The sequence below is a fragment of the Petaurus breviceps genome, unplaced genomic scaffold (genome assembly GCF_028583685.1).
Source record: "Petaurus breviceps papuanus isolate PSGF00001 unplaced genomic scaffold, PetGlider_PUasm1.0 98, whole genome shotgun sequence".
NCBI lineage: Eukaryota > Metazoa > Chordata > Mammalia > Diprotodontia > Petauridae > Petaurus > Petaurus breviceps.
In genome coordinates, this window is record NW_027187460.1 from 30,365,033 (window position 1) to 30,372,777 (window position 7,745).

The following is a 7,745-nucleotide window of genomic DNA, read 5'->3' on the forward strand; positions in this document are numbered from 1 at the left end:
GCCAATGCTCTTACTGCGCCACCTGGACACCCCATTCCCCCTTTTTTTTTTAACATCAAGGTTCAGTCTCTGAAGGACATTGCTGAAGATGAGATTAAAATAACTCTCTCCTCAATCTGGTTCAGACCCCACTGCAACTATACAAGGAATTTAATCTAAAGTGGGGAAGCCCATTGTGCTCTACTGCTATGGGTGGGGATAAATTTTTTGATTAGATGGCCCAAGGCTGAACAATTTAGATGTAAATGACATAATTAAAGTTCTCCAAGGCTGCCCCCCCCCCATTAGAATAGGTCAACCTCTCATTGTATTATTCCTTCTCTCTCATTAATTGTTAACCAGTCAAAGTTGATTGCCACAGTCACGCTTTGTTGCCATCCACTCTTCAAAGGGCATATAAACTGTGAGCCCACCCCCATGATGGGTCTTTGGCATTTGAGAGTGTCACTGACATTTTTATTAATAAAATCATTAATTATCCAAAATTTATGTCTCCCAAACTTTTTAAACATCACACCACCTTAGTAGATAAGTGCTATTATTATCCCAATTTAACAAGTGAGGAAACTGAGGCTGAAAGAAGTTAAATCTTATCCAGGATTACATGGCTAGGAAGTGTCTGAGGCAGAATTTGAATTAGGTCCCTGATTCCATATGAAGAGCTAGCCACCTAGTTGCCTCAGCATCCATTAGTGGAAAAGGGGTTTGATACCGGAAATACTGTGGAGATTCATTCTGATGCTCCAAAACCATAATTACTCATCTGGGACAAGCTTTTGGTAGCCAAAAGGGAAAGATTTCATGGAGCACCACATTCATTAGGAGCCTTTTTTCTACATGTTACAGAATAAGAAGACTTTGATATGATAGATATGTGTAGCAGTATTACATACTCATCAACAAATATTTATTGATCTCTTAGTATGTACAAGGAACTGTATTAAGTCACATGGTTGATACAAAATGATTCAAGACATGGTCCCTGTCCTTGAACTGATTAAACTCTAGTTTGGAAATCAAAATTTGTGCATAACAAGATAATTCATAATACCAAGCAACATGTTTTAAGTGTAGCTTAGCAAATACTATAGGAATTCATAGGCAGAAGATTTAACAGGTCAGAAAAGTATTTATAGATTATGTGGGACCTGAACTGGGTCTTTAAAAATGTGTAGGAATTGAATACATTGAGAAGAAAGGGTAGGACATAGAATAGGAGGAGAGAAAAATGCCTGGAGTATTGTGTGGAATCTGGAATCTATAAGATATGTTTAGGGGACAATGCCTAGAGACTTCTGGACTCCAATAAGAGATTTGTGAGCAATAAGGCTAAAATGGAAGGTGTAAGCCAGTGTGTGGAGATCCTTAAAAGCTGGTCTCAGATATATGGACTTTATTCTATAGGCAATGAAAGCAAGTGGAACATGTGAGGGGATTTCATGTGGTAGGGAGAAACAGCAGATAATAGAACTAACCTGGACTTCAACTACCTTAACATTGAGAATTTTCATTCCTGCTGAGTTCACGCTAGGAGTACACATACTCCCAAAGTACACTCTTTTGTTTTGCTTTTAAAGGCCTTTCTTATCTGACTGTAGAATTTCTTCCCATACTTAATGTACAGTATTCCCCTTCACAAACTCTCTATTCCAGACAAACTGGTCTACTTGTCAGTCAGCAAGTCACCAAATATTTGTGATATGCTTGCTTTGTTCTAAGTACTAGGTAGGTAGGTAAGTACTGGAAAGGTAGGAAAGGGACAGGTTGTGAAGGGCGTTAAGTGCCAAACAGATGATTTTGTATTTGATCTTGAAGGTAATAGGAAGCCATTGGAGTTTACTAAGTTGGAGAGGAATAGTGTGGTGAGACCTGACTTTTAGGTCTTTGGCAGATATGTGGAGGATGGACCTCCCATTTTTGTGCATCTGCACACTACGGCACTCAGGGCTGGAAAGTTTTCTTCCTCATCTCCTCTCAGAATCCCTTGCTTCCTTCAAGACCAGCTCATGTGTCACCTCCTACAGGAAGTCTTCCCTGATGCTCACAGTTGTTAATACTCTCCCTTCCCCTACTTTGCCTTTATTTTGCATATATTTTGTATTTTTTTCACAGAATCTCAGATTTGTAAGGGACTTCAGTGTCCATAGAGTCTAAGAAAGGAAATGCTACTGTAGTACACCCAACAAGTTTTCACCTGGCCTCCACCTGAAGACTTCCAGTGAGAGGAATTTGCTAACTTTCTAGGTAGCCAATTCCATTTGGAGGCAGCTTTAATTGTTAAGAAATATTTTTTGATATCAAACCCAAATTTGCCTCTTTACAACTTCTATTTATCACTCTTGGTTCTGACCACTAAGTCCAAACAGAATAATTCTAATTCAGGTTCCATAAAGACCTTAATGACATCTATCATGCTCATCTCTCTCTGCCCTCTCCCCCAAGCATGTATATGCATTCTGTTTCTCTCATAAGTCCCTTAAGGGCAAAGATTGTTATATCTTTATCTTAATGTCCCTAGTACCTGGTATGATACCTGGAATGTAGTGGGTACTTAATAAATATTTGTTGAATTGAACTGAGTTATAATCAGATTATTCATCCTAAAGGATTAGTTTCACAGTTCAAAGAAGAAGGGTTGGGGCCATGATTCCATCCATGATTCCCACCTCCAGGAGTCATTCTTATATCTTTGTTACCATGTTTTTTTTCCCTTTCTTTTTTTCCCCAAAATGGACTTGGAGAGTAGGAATAGAATAGGAGGACGGGAGGAAGGAAGGAAGGAAGGAAGGAAGGAAGGAAGGAAGGAAGGAAGGAAGGAAGGAAAGAAGGAAGGAACGAAGGAACGAAGGAATGAAGGAACGAAGGAAAGTGGGAAGGAGCAGGGGAGGGAGGGAGGAAGGAAAGAAGGAAGGAAGAGAAGAGAAGGGAAAAGAAGGGAAAGAACAGAGGGTCATTGAAACCTTTTTTTAATATGGAAAAGAGAACAAAAGGGAGGTTCAGAAAGAATCACAAATAAGCAGGATGAGCAGCTTTGAATAATACATGTTGAATTTAGTATATATTTAAAAAGAAAACAAGCTGTCTATAATATTCACAGTTTCGTGTACAATCCATCTTTACTTTGTTCTATTATGTATATGGAAATGCTCATTTTACTTCATATTTAAATTCAGGGGGGGAAGAGTCAAGATGTGAGAGTGAAGGACCAAAACTTTGAAACTTCCCCTCAAACCTTGCCTATGAAACAACCACAGAAAATACCAAGAAAATCTTCTCAGTCAATGATCTAAATAAGGTGTGCTATTGTAAGTTGTGAAGTTTCAAAATACTGGAACCAAAATGGGAGGGCTTTATCATTAAAGACCTAGTCAATACATTAGCCCAGAAAACTCTCTAAGTCATTATCCTACAGTTTGGTAGGGAGGGCAGTGACAAATCCTTCAGCTCCCAACATTTATGGACTGCCTACCCTGAATAAGGCAGAAATATTGGAGTTTTGATAGGAACTGCCTATCAATACAGACTCAGTCTGAAGACCTCACTAGGCTTCCATTCATGATTGAGTTATCCATTTCCTCTAATCCTAGTTCTTTATCCATCCTTGCCCATGATGATATGATTGTGGAAAGAGGACCCTTATCTGGCAATATCATGTCTGAAATTCTGAATTCATTTATGTATTACATAAAGCTTCTCCTTATTCAGAGACCTAAATTTTCCTCAGATTCTGAATGTAGGCCAGATAACTGAAATGACCTTTCACTTCTAAGTTAACGTCTCAGGTTTATGTTGGTTTCTTGTTGGGTAGTTCCAATGGTTAGAACATGTTACTGAGGATCAGTCTTAGATTTAGTTATCAAGTAGGGTTATGTCATGTACACACGCACATAATTTTTTTTTAATTTTAGATTTAGATGCTGGGGATACAAAAGATTTAAATCTGGGGCCCCTATCTCAAGGATTTTACAGTGTAGTTCAGATAATGAGGCTTATACAATTGAACCCCAAATTACATGCAAATTTGCTTTAAATTTCACTGTTCAGCTGTTTGGAACTTGAAACACATATTTACCATTATTAAAAAATGTTATAAACTGCAGTTCAGTTACCAAGCTTGTCCACAAAACCCACAAGAGTCAGTGTCCCTGAACTACAATAATAATAGTAGTAGTAGCTTCAGTTCTGGGCTTTGGAAGAATTAATAGGAGAGCTGATTTTACCTGAATGATCATGGGCAAATCACTTAACCGTTGTGGGTCTCCATATTCTTTATCTGTAAAATAAGGGGGATGAATAATGTCCCAGAGAACAGATACAAAGCATAATTTGGGGAGGGGTGGAGAATGTAAGGAAAGAATGTTGCACATATTATCTGACATAGTAACTAAGTGTCCTTTTCCTTCAGTTTTCTGAGCTGTAAAATAGGAACGATAATAGTACCTACCTCTCAGGGATGTTGTGAAGATCAAATCAGACAGTATTTATAAAGTGCTTGGCATATAGTAAGCAGTATAAAAATATTTTCTTATTGTTGTAGTCATGTATGACTCTTTGAGACACCATTTGAGGTTTTCTTGGCAAAGATACTGGAGTGGTTTGCTACTTCCTTCTCCAGCTCATTTTATAGATGAGGAAACTGAGGCAAACAGTTATGTAACTTACCCAGGGTCACACAGCTAGTAAATATCTGAGGTTGAATTTGAACTCAGATTTTTCTGCCACCTAGTTGCCCCCATAAAATAACATTAAAAGTTTTTGTTGTTATTACTACCACCATACTGATTCTTTTTGCTTAATTGGTTTTTCTTTATTATAAGAAAGTTCAATATTTGCAGGGAAAGAAGCAGGAATGGGACTTTAGAGAAAACTATGATGTTGAAAATAAAAGGCATTAATATAGCTTATTTTGAAAAATAAAATAATAAGCTTAATAAAATTTTAAGTAACATATTTTATAAAGTATTAATACCTTTCCAGTCTTTTTAATAATAAATTTTATTTTATTTTTTGCTTTTTTAGAGGGCAATTGGGGTTAAGTGACTTGCCCAAGGTCACATGACTAGTTTTTTTTATGTTAAGTGTCTGAGATCAGATTTGAACTCAGGTCCTCCTGACTCCAAAGCTGGTGCTCTTTCACCGTGCCACCTAGCCACCCAATAATGAATTTAAAATAAAAATTTAAAAATAAATTAAAAAAAATAAAATGTCCCAGATGACTTCTAAAATCTCTTCCAGCCCTAAATCTAAGCACCTATAAGCCCCTGACACTATCATTGATCTTACTCATGATAATAAATGGATGACAGTCACAGAATTTTGGAGTTGGAGGGGATGTCAGAGGACATTCAGCTCATACTAGAAAAAGAATCCCCACTAGCGCTTATCTGACACAACGCAGATACACTCATTGTCTCCATTTCCTCTACTCTCATTGACTCCTAAACCATTTCGAATCTGGCTTCTATCATTCAACTTCATCTTTCCAAATTTACCAGTGATCTCTTACTTGCCACATCTAAAGGTTTTTTTTAATCCTGAACCTCTCTGTGGCATTCAACACGGGAGAACCCTTTCTTCTCCAGGATGTTTTTTCAAGCTTTTCATGATACTATTCTCTCTGGGCTCAACTACTTTTTTTTTAGTCTTTTTTTAAAACTAGTTTTTTCATCCATGTCTCACATGTTAACTATGGGTGCCTCCTAAGGTTCTGTCCAGTATTCTCTTCTCTAGCCACTTTATGCTATCTCTCTCTGTGATCTCACCAGTTCCTAACTCAAAGCAGATGATTCCCAGATCTCTTTTTCTGGCCCTGATCTCTCTCCCGAACTCCAATTCTACATCATCAACCACCTTTTGGACATCCCAAACTGGATGCCCTGTAGTATCCAATATATCATATATATTGGAGGTTAAAACTACAACACTTCACAAAGAATTTTATAGGTAGGATGAATGAGAGTGAGGAGTTAAAAATGTCACTGAGGTTGTGAGCCTTGGAAACTGGGAAACATACACATGTGTGTATATATGCATGTACATACATATACACATATGTGTATATATGTTTGCATGCATGTATCTACAGATACATATACATATGTATTGAAAATATTTTCTAAAAACCAAAATATGTTTTATTTATCAGGATTTATCTTAAAGCCAATGCATGGAACTAAAATTCAATTGTCGGATTCCCAAGGAAGATTTTGTGGATCTAGAAATGTGTGTGTAGCAGAGAGCTTTCCCCACAAGTTTGCATTATTTACTTCTGTTTTTCTCTTCAATGTATCTGAAATCATTTGTGATTGGCTACAACTCATTCCCAGAAATAGATTATACCCATAGCATCTGACATACCCCAAATCCCACTCTTTTGTGAACAACATTTGGGGGTTTATTAGTTTGTTTTTTTAAATCTAAAAACAAAATGCACAGTGAAGATGTGTACTAGTCACTTTATTCATCAGATAAATTCGATGCCAATAGGCATCTCAAATTTATCATGGCCAAGAATACCTCATTACCTTTTGCCCCAAATCCTCCCTTCTTCCAAACTTCCCTGTTACTATCAAGGGTACCACTCTCAGTTTCCCATGCTCACACCCTCAGTGACACCCTTAACTCTTCACTCTCATTCATCCTACCTACCAAATTCATTGTGTAGTCTTGTAGTTTCAACCTACAAAACTTCTCTTATAGACATACCTCTCTACTTACAGAACATCTACCCCAATACAGGCTATCATCACCTCCTGGACTGTTGAAAGAGCCTTCTAACAGGGTGCACCTCAAGTATCTCCCCATTCCAATCAGTCCATCCCCCACTCAAGCACCAAGGTGATTTTTCTAAAGCCTAGGTCTGACCTTATCACCTACTCTGCTCAAGAAGCTACAGTGGCTCCCGATGACCTCCAGGGTCAAATACAGCATTCTCCCTTTGGCTTTCATAATCTTTCATAATGTGGCCCCTTCCTGCCTTTCTGGTGTTCTTACACTTTTCTACCTTTGTTGTATTCTGTGATCCAGGTAACTGGTTTATTTGGTTTTCCTTACACACAACACTCCATCTTCACACTTTCTGCCTTTGCAGTGGCTTTCCCCCATGCCTGGGATGTTTTCCTTCCTTATCTCTGCCATCTGGCTTTCCTGGCTTCCTTTGGGCCAGCTCAGATCCCATCTTGTGACTGGAAGCTTTTCCCTATCTCACCCTTTCCCTCTTTCCCAGGAAGCTCAGGAGTTTAAATGGAGGAAATAGGGAGGGAGAGTTTTCCAGATATGGGTGACAGGTTGTACAAAGACAACAAAGATGGGAGAAAGTTGATATCTTCCACACAGCAGCCAGATATTTTCCTAAAGGGTGGGTTTAATTATGTCACACCCTCTTTCCTACTCAGTAAACTCCAGTGGCTCCCCATTACCTGCAGGACTAAATATAAAATCTTCTGTTGGGTTTTTAAAGTTCATCATAACCTGGCCCCTTCCTATTTTCCCAATCTTCTTACCTTTTACTCCCCTCCATGTACTCCACAATAAATTACTTTGGTCTTCTTGCTGTTTCTTGCACAGAATTCCATCTCTTGACTATACCTTTCCCCTAGCTATTCCCCTTGCCTGGAATGTTCTCCCTTCTCACCTCCCTCTACTGGTTTTCCTGACTTCCTTCAAGATCAGCCCAAATCCCAAATAAAATTCCTTGTTACTCTATCCCACCCTCCACTCTCTCTCTCTCTCTCTCTCTCTCTCTC